The sequence below is a fragment of the Geospiza fortis genome, unplaced genomic scaffold (genome assembly GCF_000277835.1).
Source record: "Geospiza fortis unplaced genomic scaffold, GeoFor_1.0 scaffold149, whole genome shotgun sequence".
Taxonomy (NCBI): domain Eukaryota; kingdom Metazoa; phylum Chordata; class Aves; order Passeriformes; family Thraupidae; genus Geospiza; species Geospiza fortis.
In genome coordinates, this window is record NW_005054671.1 from 193,979 (window position 1) to 209,377 (window position 15,399).

Consider the following 15,399-nt stretch of genomic DNA (forward strand, 5'->3'; position numbering starts at 1 on the left):
CCAGCAACATAAAAAAAGAGCCTCAGTACATAGGAATGGCATAGGATTTGGGCTGCATTGATTTTGCTGTTTCAGCTAAGATTTATCTCTTTGAAGTTTCTGAGACTGGTACAGTCTTGTGTCCATTTAAAGACAGCAGAGCCCTATGTTAAGCTTTGCATCATTAACAGAATGGTGGGCAAAATATCTGAGAAAACAGCCCAAGCCCTTGGCTTTATGCTCCTGAATATTCTAGGAGGAGACCTAAAAATCACTGATGTGAAAATTCTCTATGTGTTATTATGCCTTTGGGGACATGGTAATAATCTGTGATACTTCACCTTTTAACTGGTCATCTGTGATGGGGAGAGAGGGGAAAGGGCTGTAATTGTTCTGCATGTTTGTTAAAGGATTATTTCACTATGTATTTGATAAAATACAACCTCTCATGATCCTGTATAATTTTACAGTGTTAAAAATAAATATCACAATAGATTTTTTACAGAGTTTTTAAAATTTTAACATAGCTGGGTAGGTGTTTCATATGCAGTTTATTGAAGTTGTATTTTTGATGTCTCCAAGGGGGATGTGGAATTGCTCTTCCCTGGTTCAGAATTTCTCAATACATTTACTCACATAGTGCACCTATTCTCCTATTTCTGTTGCATGCAGTTCCAGTGGAAATGAATGTTCTTAATCCCAGCCAACTGAGATGCAAACATTTAAAATTAAATATAGTTACTCATTTTAAAAGGTCACTCTTGTCTTTTTATTAGTGCTATTTATTTCCTCGAACCTGTTTCACATTCAGATCACTGAAATGAAGAGCAGTGCAACCCAGAACAGCCAGAGCTGGGGCTGAGAGTGGAGGGGAGAATTCTGCCACATGTGGTCTCTAGTGTTGCCACTGATCCCTTGGGCTGTGCACAGTCTGCAGAGACAGGCCCAGTCCTCTGTGGATCTTCTTTCAAAATATTCTCTGCACTCCTGAATGGTTTGTTTTCTGCAGTGATGTGCACAGGCTCTATTGCTCATTGTGGATTTCTGCTCTGAGCTACGTGGACTGCAGAATGCTTTGAGATTCCAAAGCAAACGGAGATTCACACTGTGTCTGACTCTCCTGAGCCCTGTGCCCCTGGGTATAGTTAACTCCTGGGAAACGCCAGCAGCTCCAAATAAGAATGGGAAGCCTCTGAAGGCTGAAATAAGACTCAAGGCAGCAGGATGATTTTTTTTTTAATAATCATAGCAATTTGGATATTAAAGTCAATGTCATCAGCTGTCACTTGGGCTGCATTAGCTCTGCTCTGCCATGAACTTTCCCTTTTTCACCACCCAAACCTTCTGAAGCTGCAAGAGAACAAACCTTTCTCATGGAGCCTAAGCACCCTCTGCTCTTAATCTGAATATGTTTGGATTTCTCACTGAATCTGCCAGCATCCATTAGAGTCACCATTAACAGGCCATGGTGGGATTTGAACTAATCAGTACAATTTACAAAATTGTTTGGAGCACCAAACTTTTAGGAGCAGCTAGTGGTGAAACCATACTCAGGGGACAGGAGTTTTCCTAACAAATGCAGCTTGGAAGTGGAGCAATCAGTCTGGCTCCCACCCAGATTAATGAAAACCAACATTTGAGTCTGTGATAAACAAAGGAGCAGCCCGAGGTGTTTTCAACCTTCTCAACAGGCAAGAGAGGCAGAGGAAGGCATCAGGGAAGACAGCCAGCCAGTCATCAGTCTATCACTAAGAATTTTTTTAATTACTAAGGGGACAGAAGAACAGGGAAAATTGATCTCTGGTGCAAAGTCAGAGCATGTCAGATTTACCATTCTTTCCATTTCCCTCTCCAAGTGCTGCCTCACACTGAGTGATGCTTTTGAACCCCCACATGTCCACTGATGATTTAGAATCCATATTTGCATGAAGGGATTATAATTAAGCTCCTCTGTGGCTTCACACACAAATTTACCACTCTCTTACAGACAGTACCCATCCCCATCAGCTTTGTGTCTGCTGGCTGCTGTGGCATCATTATACCCGGATCATCTGGGTAGTGTGCAATTTTAATTTGATACTTTAGCAACAGCCAGGAGCCCCATTTTAGCTGTCCCTGTGCCTCACATTATTGTGTTCATACTCTGTAAGCTGGGACAGCCAGCTTGAGGCAGGAGGCTACAGCAGAGCTGCTCAGCCAGCCCAGATGAGAGCAGGGCTGTCAGAGGGGCTTCTGGAGATGGTGCAATCCAGGCACATCTCCTGCCAAAGCCTAAACCCAGGTGTCAAGAACTCACCAGTTACCCATCTCTCTCAATTTCCCATTCATTTGGTTTTGAATCACAAACCAGTTTCTAATCGCAGCCAAGTCTGACTTCTGCTTTTTAAAATTCCATTTCCAGATAAGTGCAGAACTGAGTTGTGGGTTAAGCCAGTCTGATCTCAAATGGGGAACAAGCTGCCGTGCCACTTGGGATTTGCTGCAGAGGTGCCACGGTGCCACTAGCAATGGCCTTTCCCAGGAGATGGGCTGGGCCACGTTGTCACTGTCGCATTTTCTGAAAAATCCCTTTACCAGGATTTCTTCTCCTGGGAAGATGAGAAGCCTCAGCTTCTCCTGTGTTTGCTGCTCTGGAATGTTTTCTGGAGATTGTTTATCCAAACATGTGAATTGTTTTTACTTAATGACCAATCACCATCAGCTGTGTTGGACTCTGAGAAGTCAATCATGAGTTTTTCATTCTCACTCTTGTTAAGCCTTCTGTCTGTATCCTTCTCTTTCTTTAGTATAGTTTTATACAGCAATATTACATAATATAATATGATATAATGTAATGTGATATGATGTAATATAATGTAATATAATAAATATAACATAACATAACATAATATATAGAATATCATGTAATATAATATAAATCAGCCTTCTGAGAACATGGAGTCAGATTTTCATCTCTCACCTCATCCTGGAGACCTCACAAACACCACATCATATGCTTGTTCATCACTCTGGCTGTGAAAGCAGCAGAAAACAATTCTTTGTCTCAGCTCCATTGAGCTGAAGCAGTTCCTTGTTTGAAGCTGCCAGCCATGAGCTGAGCTCAGGAAGCACGTCAGCCTGAAGTGGAGGGGCCACAAAGGGAGAGAAGGGCACAAGGCAGGCGGTCCCTTGGTTGAAAAGAGAGAGAGAGCAGGATTTGTGCCAGAGGTGGGGCTGGTTCATGGTGGCCGAGCGGGCTCACAGGGGTGAGTGTGGCACAGAGCTGCTCTTGTTGTGCGGAGAGAGACAGAGAAGCTTCTGCTGGTCATTCCCTGTCCCTGTGGGGCTGTGGTCAGACCCTGAGCCAGGCAGGAGAAGTCATCTGCCAGGGGAGGAACATCCTGTGCTCAGCCTCCTGTACTTCTGGCCCTCAGGTGAATTGCCAGTCTCCTGTGTTGCTTTGGTGCAGGACACGCAGACCTGCAGGCTTTGTCTGCACCAATAATCCTCTCTCAGGGAGAGCTGGGCTTGGAGGGTGGCCCCAGCTGCAGCCTGAACCCCTCAGGGCTTGGGTGCTCCTCAGGCAAGGGTGGAAAAGCAGGGACACAGCTCCTGGGGACACAGTCCTACCAAGGGTTCTCTTTGCCTCTCTGCTTCCAATCACACAAGGATGAACATATTGGTTTCCTGAGCCCGAGCCTCAGCAGTGTTGTCTATTTAAAGAGCAAGGGTGGAAGTGAGTTATTCTTTCACATATTTTGAGGTTCTTCCTGTGATGTGTTAAAAAATAAGAGAAACAGTCAGGGAAAGGTAAACAACAAGTGATTATTTATAACAGAAAGCAGTTAAATGTAAAGCACAGAAAAATTCTTTATTAAAAGAAATTAATTAGTTCCTGGATCACCTAGTATGATCTTGTCTACAAGCTCTCATTCAATGTGTGTTTTAAGGTGAGAAGAGTTTCTATTTTTAGTAATCATTGTTTGCCAAGACTTAGAGCTTTGCAGACAAGTCTGTTTCTCTTCACCTCACCAGGATTTATAGCTGCAGTCAGCCTTTTAGAGGAACAAACATCAAAGCCTTCAGCAGGTGTGCAGTGACCAGGAAACGATGCAGCACAAACTCCAGAGAGGAGGTGACAGGGTATTTCCCCTGGGATCCTTGTAAAAATGACATGGAAAAGACAGGAGTGTGTGCAGATTGCATTGTCAGCCCTGCAGAAAATGTATCAGCCAAAGCAGGAAATAATCTTGGAGATGCCAAGGCTCATTGAAGTCTAGTGCTGACAGAGCTGTGGGAACTGGTCCCAGTGGCACATTATTAACCAGCCTGGAATAAAGGTGTTTTCCATGAGCTTGTGTGCCAAAGGCTAGCCATCAGAAGTATTTTACTGTGGCACTTCTGAATTGCAGGGATGCAGTGTCCTGAGCTCATGCAGCTGCAGATAACTGATGGAAGAGCTGCTCCAGTGCTCAAGAAGCAGGAGAAGGAAAAGCTATGCCATTTAAAAACACTTGTCCAATGGTGACAAGCACTTCCAGCACAAACAAAACAGATGCAACAAATAAGAGCTGTTCATCTGCCAGGACTGGATGTACATGTTGGGATATACCTGTTCATCTGTCAGGACTGAATGTACATGCTGGGATGTACCAGCTCATCTGCCAGGACTGGATGTACATGTTGGGATGTACCTGCTCATCTGCCAGGACTGGATGTACATGCTGGGATATACCTGTTCATCTGCCAGGACTGGATGTACATGTTGGGATGTACCTGCTCATCTGCCAGGACTGGATGTACATGCTGGGATATACCTGTCCATCTGTCAGGACTGGATGTACATGCTGGGATGTACCAGCTCATCTGTCAGGACTGGATGCACATGCTTTCCTAATGTGCCATTGGCATTTGCCAGAAGCATCTGTTTTTTGAGCCACGTGTCTGAATTGCATGCTGCAAATAAGTAGTTTAGTGCTTGTGTTGCACAAATACGTATTTTCTCTATGAAAATGTCTTCTTGACTGGTTGGACACCAAATAAAAGTGGTCTAGAAGTGCATGCACACCTGAGCCAGCTGATAGCCTGGGTGGTTTCTCTGAGCTGGATGCTGTAGGTGGCACTAGTGGCGTAGCTGATGTTAAATTATGCAGTGTTTATCCCCTTTTGGCTGAAGTGGTGGCTTTTTGATTGAGGGAGAGGAGTTTGCAATTATCTGTAGGGCTGACACATGTTAAATAGTTGTAGTTTTATTTGTTTTAACTTTGTGAATACTCTGCTGCCACTGCAATGACCTCAAAAACCCTTCTCAGAAAGCTGATTGACACATCTGTTATATCCATGCAAAATGCAAAGGTACATTTGATATATTGGAGCCATCACCTGCAGTCTGTGTTGAGTGAATAGAACCAAACATATTTGCTTGAGCTGCAAAAATGTCTCACTAAAATAATTAGTTTCAACATGAACAGGAGTTGAAGATTATTTTGTAATCTGCTGCAAGCATCTGTCAGTAGTGTCACAATTAAAAGGGCTCTCTGAGATGAATAACATTTTGAATTTATTGTTGTGTTGTTACCTACCTGACTGCTTGGCTGCTGTAAATCAAGTGGCACTACTGGAAGCATGTGGATGAATGCCAGCTGGAGATTTGGCCCATTATCAGACTATAAAATTCTCTTTCCAGAAGTATTTCACTGGGCAAGGCACCCAGCTCTATATATAAGTTTCTTAATTGAAACAGATGGCAAGAGGCCATAAATTTTTGCGGTGTGTAACGCAGACAGGTAGCAAGGACACATTTATCAGCCTTGTGGTGAACCACAGGAACATAAAAGGGAGCTCAGAGAATTGTGCTGTCCTATGAAAGCAACAGGATGGACTCACAGCTTCAAGGCTTTAATATCTGGTACGTGCTCTTCTTTTTACACAGCTATTTTTAAATTCCTGTGCTTGCTGCTGCAGCAGCGGGTTGAGAGGGGTGGCAGGGTTATAGAGCAGGCAGTGGTGTGTGCAGTGTACCTGGAATGACTGGATTTTATCAAGCATGCCTGTTAAACAGCTAGAGAGAGGAAACCTGCTGTGAAATTCAGAGGAGCTGAGCCTGAGCTGCTACAAGGAGAGCTTGTCTCAGCTCCCTTTATTTCCTGCTTCCTCGGCTGGCTGAAGACTGTTGAAGTGGGGAAATGTTTTATCTGGCTTTGCTTGTCAGCATTTCCCAGCTCAGCAGACACAAGCAGATAAAGTATTGATACTCCTGAATACACCCAAGGCACACATGTAGGATTTATTTTTGCTTTTGAATTTTAGTATGTTTAGTTTCCAGCACTCAGGTGCCACAGCAGACGGATGGGCTGTGAGGGTCTGGTCTTACCCTGGTGCCTGGAGCAGGAGTAGCATGGAGGGAAACTGCTGGAGCTTTGCCACACTGCCATGGCTCTTGCCTGGCATTGCTCCCAGCCGTGCTGTTCCACATGCTCTGCTGATCCAGACAGTGCCAGCTGTGCAAGGAGTTCAGCAGCTGGGAGGAACTCACATCACTGCATACATTTCACAAGGGGTGAGCGTGAGGTGGTAGCAGCACTCTGCCAACAGCAAACCTCCCCTGAGAAATTAAATCTTCTGTCCCATCAGCCACAGATCAGAACAGCTCTGTAAAGAGACTGTGTGATATATTTCTTTATTTTACCCTTTTTAAGTGGTAAGTTCAGGGTGCTGTGTGAACTCTGAGTTCTGGGTAATGAAGTAAAGAGCAGCTGTGAAGTGATTGACTTTGAGATTTTATTTTGTGTTCTTTGACTTTTAGTGGGTTAATTTTTTTTTTTTTGTTACTAGATATTAATGCTGAGAAATGACTTCTCTTCCTTTCATTTTCTTTTTTCCCCTTTTGCCTTTTTTTTTAAATTTTGTTGTGTTAGCCTGCTCTTCTTACTAATACCGCTTACATATTTTTGCATGCATCCATTGAGGGAAGGGAGGAAGAGCTCTAAAACTTTTTCCATGGCCTTGGGTTGTTCTCTGGAATCATGTTCTGTCACAGTGTGATGTCTTCCAGCAAAACCATGACTTTTTAATATGTTTTTGTTATTATTCCTTCCAATTGCAGCTAGCTTACATTGGGCTGCAAGTTTCTGTACCTAACAGAAACTCAGACCAAGTCTGGCTGCTCTCCAGCAGAACTTGTTTTATGCTTCTGAGAACAGGGTCCAAATCATTTCAGCCAAATTTGAGCCAGCAGTAAAAAAACACCAGAATTTTATTTCCCAGCTCAGTATGATGCAGTCAATTCTGTGAATTACTTGTCAAAATAATATGCATGTTTGAGACCTGTGAGCACACATCATGGCACAGCTTTCCAAAGTGCTCATGAAGAAATTGCATGTATTTTTGAGGAAGCATAGTTACCGACATTGTTTTTCAGGCTTCAGACAGCATGTCATGTTTTCCTTCTCCTTATTTCTTTCTCTGCCTTACTTCTATTGATGTTTGCCACTAAGATAACTCTTTAGCACATTGCTTTGAAAAATCAGGTTTAAATTGGTGCTTGATTGCCCTCTCCCCTGTTTGTTTCAGATTACATCCCTCCCTGGGAAGCTGCTAGAAAACAAAAACTGCTGCTGCAATTTCCTAGCTTCTGAAATGGCAGCAAGTCCATTTTCATGTCAGTGCAAAGCCCAGCCTGTCAGTGGGGCTGTCCCAGGGGAAGGCATTTGCTCACCCAGGGGTGCTGGGATGGGAGATGGAAGGAGCAGGGGCTGCAGCTTGCTGGTGATGGTGGCACAAATCCTGTGAGCATTTTGAGCCATCCCCTCTGCTGTCCCATCCCTTGTCTCTGGCCATACCCTGAGATGTGAAGCTCTGAGGGGCGGTGGTCACTTTGCTGTCACCCACATCACCCAGGGAGCTGCAGCTGTGCTAGAAGTGACACTGGTGATCAGAGAGCCAGCTTTACTCTTTGCAGCAACTTAAACCTCAGCCTTGCTGGGTTAAACTCTGTTTACAGTTAAACCAATGATGTGCAATTAAAGAAAAGAGCCCAAGAGGTTTTTACAGAGGGGAAACAGATGGTCCCCAGCTGGAAAGTTACAGCCACAGGAGAAAAGAAAGGTATTCTAAGATGTTTCTTAATGCAAAGATCTTTCATGTTCATAAATAAATATTATATATAGCTATATACGTGATATAAGGAGAGAAGAACATTTTTTATGTCCTGTGCCATGAGTGGGAAATTTCTGCCAAGAACCTCAGCAGCAATTCACAGAGGAGCAATGTCTTTGTGCCAGTAAAACCAGCAGTGGCACAGCATGGGCAGGGGGGAGGGACCCTTAGCTCCTGCTTTCAGGTCAGTGCTGCAGAAACACCAAAAATTGTCACCCTCTGGGTGTCTAAAGCTGTGGTTGTGCCACAGAGCTGCTCTGCTGGATGCAGTGACTGTGTCCAGCTTGGGCACTGCCTGAGGGGCAGGCTCTGCTGCTGGCTCACTTTCTCTTGGAGCCAGGGCAGCTCACAGGCAGCACAATCTTTTTGTGGCCACAAGATTAATAAAAAACAACCTCATCTTCACTCAGACAATAAATTGTAACTTAGTCTTTCAATCAGGTGTTGAAAGTAGTGCCAGAAGCCAAAATTGGGATGGCTCAGGATTCCTTTAGAAGTAAAAATTTGAATCAAGATCTATCATCCTGCTGCCCTGACAAAATTTAGCATTTAGTGGTGTTTTTCTTGTGCAGGTGTCAGCTGGTGTTGTCTCTCCTTACCAGCTGAGACAGAAAAAGCCAATGCATCCAACATTGGCTGATGTCTGAATGCTGACATGTCACCAACAAAAATAATGGAAGAATATCCAAACAACACCTGTTCTTTTTCGTTATTTGTTTCCTTGCCTCTAATAATGTTAAATGTCATTCTCATGTGAAGAATTTCATGTCCAACAGCTAAGGGATATTTTTCAGTTATATTGCTACTTCTGGACTGTGCATTTGTAAGAACCTGGAAATAAAAAGGGGGCTTCACCAAAGAAGATGCTTTAATTGCTCAAAGAAGGAGCAAATCAGCACTGTTGGGAAGCAGATCCAACTTCCATCAAGCTCTTCTGTGCTACAGAAAACAAGGAAGATTCTGGATGTGTAATGGAAAAGTATTTTTAAAAAACTAGTGGATGCAATTTATTATTGCCCCATTGCAGTGAAACTTTAAGGGATAATGGCAATCTGAGAGGGTACTGTACTCTGAGTGTGCTAGCTACAGTGGAAGGATTAGCCAAGACCTGTTTGCAAAAGTGACACTTCTCTGATGTTCAGATCTGTCTGAGATATTTATGTGCCAAAGAGCTGTGAAGAGCTGATATGCTTCTATATTTGTGGAGGGTTTCTCCATTGAGACTGTGAGTCTTCTGCAGGGGGACAGAAGTGCCCCACACCCACAGGAGGTGCAGCTAAAATTCAATGTGTTCCCAGAGTCTTTGCTAAAAGGTGAGGTACAGAAATGCAGGCTTGGGTTCTGGAGTACAGGGAAAATGCACTCATCCTTGGGAGCACACAGCAGGACAGGTCAATCCTCTCAGAATTCCTCTGCATAATGGGATGGACAGTCTCATCTCTGTTTTAGGACTTTTTCCAAAGCTGATGGTAAAATCCTCCTGTGGTCTGCTTTGGGCATCCTCTTCATCAGTTTGCAAAACTGGTGATTGACGCTGGAGCAGGCTCAGAGATCTTCCAAGATGATGTGGGGAAGTGAATGAAAATGAGTCACGCAGGAAAAGATAAAAAATGTGCTTTGCTTAGCCTAGAAGAACAGGGATGAGAGAAGATCTGATTGTCTATAAACACACCAGGTAAACAAACCTCATTCAGAAAAAAGCAATCCAAATATTGCAGAGATATCAGCCAGCTGAGATGGAGAAAGTTGGGAGGACCCAAAGCCCTCTCAGGAATTGTACTGATTATTCCCATTTAGTGAAGAGCAGATGGGAGAAAAAAAGTTAGTCAGTTGGACAAGCCACAGAACTTTATCACTCTTGGCTCCACATTTTACCTCACGGTGCATTTTATCACTAGAGGTTTGATGCCACTAACAAGAGCAGGATTTTATAAGCAGCAGCTAACTCAATAAACATAATTTCCTCCTACAGGGACAAGTCCTGGAGCTCTTTCAGTCCTTGGGACTGCAGCAGGATTTTCTGCATCCCTGCCGTGTTCCTGCTGGGAAGCATTTGTCACGTGGAGTCCCACCACCACTGGTTCAAAGCCAAGTCCAAAATCCTTCTGGGAACAAAGTGACCAGAAGGCACCACTCTCTCTGGCACCTTCCCAAAGCAGATCACAGCTTCTGGGTGCCCACAGCAGCGACCAGGAACTTGGAGTCCTGGGGTGCTTGTCCTAAATGTGTGCAGCAAAGTAACGTTGGGTGGGTGTGGGAAGGGTTATCTCCAGGAAAGCTGCTGGGTGGGAGGAATGGGGAATGGACCACGAGCTGCTGCTGCTGAAATGTGTCAGCTGAAACTGCAAATGGGGCTTTGCTGTGCTACTTAACTTGATACATTTGCATGAAGGGAAAATTACATTTCCCAGGAAGAGCCAGTGGTTTTGCAGCCTGGCAGGGAGCAGCGCCCTGCACTGGCAGGGGCTTCCAGGGCTTCTTCTGTCAGCTCTGGTCAGGTGAACTCTGCAATGCCAGGTGCTGCTTGCAGGCTGCTGAACAGATTCCTGCCAGAGAAACACAAGGCAGTTTCCTGGTGACAATAACTGTGATTTGTGGTGGAAAAAGAACGGAATACCTTCTCTTACACTACCATTAAAACTTGAAATATTCACTGAAATCAAGCCTTTTCCTACGGATTCCACAGCTAAACCTTGCTCAGAAGGTTAAGGACTATGTTGCAATATTTTAAATTTACTTCAATTGCAAAAAATGTGCCAATTTAAAACATTTTAAATGACTCCTTGAGAATCAGAACTACAACAGGAAGAAAGCTCAGGATTCATCAGAAAAATTGCAGGACCTTACAACATCAACAAAAAATATTCTGCTTTCAACATCTACCCCCACCTTCCCCCGTCAAAGTAAAATGAATGTAAGACATGGTCTTTGTTCCAAGCCAAGAAATACAGGGTAAATGCACGAAATAAAAATGGTCTCTGGAATTAGATAGTGCTGTATAAGTACATACAAAGTATCTGGGACATTCTCCAATTAAGTACAGTAGTGCTGTGACAATATTCTGACTGATTCAGGGTAGGAACCTCCATAACCACCACCCTGTCTCCCCTGGAGCTGCCTCCCAGTCCCTTCCAGAGCAGCTGAGGTGGCAACACAAAAGGTAAATGACCTCTGACAGTGGAATTGCTATGACAGTAATAACAAAGCAGCATTAGCACAGGCCCTTCTGGGTCAGTTTGATTAATCAGCCAAGGATGAGCTGGCAAAAACTTATGACTCAGGGCAAATTAATGAAGTTATGGAGGAGAAATTAATGCCTGATCCCCAGCCCTGATAAAATGGTCCAGTGGCAATGCCATTCAGCTGGAAGGTACTGGAGGCTCTAAATTTGCTCTGGCTCTTTGGTTGCTTGCCAAGAAGATGATAAAGCATTTTGGTGACGTGCTTCATTTTGTGAAGCTGCTAAGGGGAGCAGCACTGCTGCTCTGCCCACTGAGCAGCTATGAGATCTATGAGAAAATTGTAGTGCTGCCCCAGAAGAGGTGCTTGGAGTGAGCCTGGCTGTGTGAGACACAGTGCTGGAGCTTGTAGGGTCACACAGCGTGGGGGAAAGCTCACACACAGCTGGGAGCATGAGGAGAGCACTGGCAGGGTGTTGGGATGGCTCAAGCTGATTTTGTTAAAGTTTTGCTCAGGTGCTGCCATATCAAGTTTGGCAGCTGCTCAGAGTGGTGTTCTTCCCAGGCTGTCTAGTGGATAAAGTAGGGAAGGCAATGTAAGGAAAGTGAAAGCGCAGTTTGGTGAGGAACAGGAAGATTGCTGGGGTGCTGTAGCTGAGTTTCAAGCAAGGTTCAAGTGTGAGGGGTGGGCAGTTCCTGGCTCAGCTCCTGCCCAGGCTTAGCCCACTACCTTTTCACTGTCAGCAGCACATCTGTTCACTTCACTTTGTTATCCAGGGGATACCACAGTAAATACAGTTTCCAGTGTCTAAATTAACTCTAAATTTAGAGTGAGGTCAGAAGAAATTTCAATTCTTTGAGTTCTTACACAAATAAACCTATCTGCACCAAGGAGAAGACAGCAGGAGGCACTCACAGTGTGGCTGTTTCTCTGAGGCATTGTTATCACTGATGCTTTTATTACACCCCCAAAAAAATCACCTCTTCCACAGTTAATAAAATTTAGGATGTAGCTCTTTGTTTCTGCTATATCTCTCCAAGAATGGAATGGCTCAGCAAATGTTGTATGACATTATCAATTGCCCTGTAGTCTTTACATAGAAATTGGACTGGTCAATGTATCTTTCCAAAAAAATCAACACATATGAGCATATGAGTGTAAATATTAAGTTTGCCCTAATTTTGGGCAATTGGTAGATATCACTATTTAGAAGCTCTCAACAGATATTATGGATATTCTGGAAATATCAGTTGCTTATAAAGTCTAAAAATTATTTCTAATTTATTGAATGTATAGTTCTCAAATTTGACTATTGTCTAAAGAGGAGGATTTTCAGCTTTTCCTTTTCCGTCCTATTTGTACAAACTAGCCATGCTCTTCCCATCCTCACGGCTTGCAAACAGGTTACTCCTTTTGTGCTACATTGTCTTTTTGCCCACTGAAGTTTTCACCTAATTTTGACCCCACATCCTTGCGGCTGTAAGCCTGTATCTTCTTCAGCATCGCTTTTTTTTGGCAGTGAACACCAAAGGGAAATGTATTTTTTTTTTCCAGTCTGTAATTTTCTGCCCTCAGTGATCTCTGTCTACGGAGGAAATTGGACTTTTATTTCTGTGCTTCCGTGGGAGCTGAGGTGAAGAGGAGCTCCAGCAAATCATCCTAACAGCTTATTATTTCCAGTCCTCCTACATGATCTCCCTGCTTATGTAACTTTGTCAAGGATGCATTTCAGGCCAGTGTGCCCATCAGTGGGATGCTCCTCCTTCCCCTGGTGTGACCAGGCTGGGGTTGAGCCCACCGAGGGCATCGTTGGCACTGGGGGGCTCCACAAACACAAAGGGGCTGGGGAAGAGGACAAGTGGCTGGGGAGGAAAGAAAGAATTTCAGAAAGTATTTCCACTGTGGCTGTGGGTGTCCCTGGAGGCAGGGCCATGGCAGCACCATCCTGATTGCCAGCAGTGGATCTCAAATTAGCCATGAGACAAGAGGATCCAAGCCAAGATACCATTATGAATATTGATGTTCAATGAATCTTCTCTCTCTTTTTTAAAATTTTATTTCCCCTTTCCTCAAAATGGTCAAAATTGCAGGACAACAGCATAAACTGCATGCAATGTTTGCCCTTTTTCTTTTCGAACGTTTTCAGATCTTTGATGATGCTCCCATGAAGATGTGAATGCACTCAGAAGTGCTTGATAACAGAGCCAGGTACTGAGCTTTGTGCCTGACACCAGAGTGACTTTAGCTCTGTGGGTTGGCCTCAGCGAGGGCCAAGTGCAAGCACAGCCACAGGAATAGCACAGAGGTGAGAAACAATAGGGAAAACTGTAAAATAGATGCACATGCCTGCTGCTGGTGCCACCAATCACTTCTCAGCCCTGGTGTTTTCCAGGACTCCACTAAAACACCAGGAGCCTCCATAGCCTTGCTCCTCACTGGTATCATGGCTGCATGCAGGATTGGGGTGTAAAAACAGAGACTGAGCAAACCCAGTGTGTTTTTCTCTCTGCAGTATTCTCAGTTCCTGGCTGGCAGGGCTGTTTGCCATGGATTACCAATGTCTACCCTCATTTCCAGGATGATTCTACAGTCAGGGAGGTTTCCCTTCTCTCTCAAAGTCACCTCTCATCTCAAGGTTGCTTCAGTAGAGTTCTCTCACCTCTACCAAATTCTGCACTGCTCTTCTGAAAGAGCCATCTCCACATTTTGTCCCCTCCACCTCTCACATCAATGTCGTGCAGCCAGAGGCAGAATTAGAGATTAGATCTGATATTTGCATTAGACAGAACCAGACTTAGGGTGTACAAAAGGATCCATTTTGCTGAAGTGCATTCATTTTTAGGAGGACAGTTATCAGTTTGTATCTCAGCTGAAAAGTTGTTTCAAGGGATAGGCTGATCAGCTGTTAATGGAATTCCAAATCAGCAAAAACAGCCACCAAGTAAACCTTGAGAGAGTCAAGGTCTATTTTAGGAGTCAGAAACAGTGTATTGCCTGGAGGAAGATGGATTTGATAATCATCAGGAAAAAATCCCCAGCAACTGGCGTTAAAGAATCAGTAGCAAGAATGGATTTTTTTAACCTTATTTTCAATTAATCATGTGAATCTTGGAGGGAAGAAACCCCCATATTTTTCTCCACTTCAACTGGGCTTCATTAATAAAAGATCTTTCAAAGAATGACTAAGGAAGAAAAAACATGAAAATGAAAACAGTCCGTTGATCAGGAAAAATTCACATGTCATGTGTCAGGATGCAGAGAGTGCAGGATGCAGGATGCTTCATGCTAAAATGAAGCAATGAGAATTAGAATTATAGAATGGTTAGGGTTGGTAGGGGCCTTAAAGATCATCTAATTCCAACCCTGCATGGGCAGGAACATCTTTCACTATCCCAGGTTACTCAGAGCTCCACCCATCCTGGCCTTGAACATTTCCAGGGATGGGGCATCCACAGCTTCTCTGGACAACCTGTGCCAGTGCCTCACCACCCTCACAGTGAAGAATTTCTTCCTAGTATCTAATCTAAACCTACTTTCAGTTTGAAGCCATTTCTCCTTGGTCCTGTCATGACAGGACCTTGGAAATACTTTCTGAAATTCTTTCTTTCCAGCTTTCTTGTGGGTTCCATTCAGGTACTGGAAGACCACAATTTGATCACCTCAAAGCCTTCTCCTTTCCAGGCTGAGCAAACCCAATTCTCTCAGCCTTTCATCATAGAAGAGGCTCTCCTGTGGTTTTCCCATTCAATGGCAATGTCCTTCAGAAAAATGTTCACACTTTGGGAGCTCCCTCCAATGTTTAAAACAATTTTGGTTGATGGAGGGTTTTGCAATTCATGGGTGAAGCTTTTTGAGTAACTTCATCAAAAATGAGTGAAGCTGCTTTTACAATTAATTGAAAATGCCAAAACTGTTAGTGCTCTCCAACGGGAGAATGAAGTCAATGAAGCCTGGACTTCTTTGTGTGTTATTGAATGCCACCAGTAGGGATCCCAGCAGCAGGCACTGCTGGCAGATGTGCTGGAGCAGTGGTGGTGTCTCGTGGAGCATCGCTGCTGTGGTGATCGCAGCAGTCCACAGATGTGAATGACATCCTTCCCACAG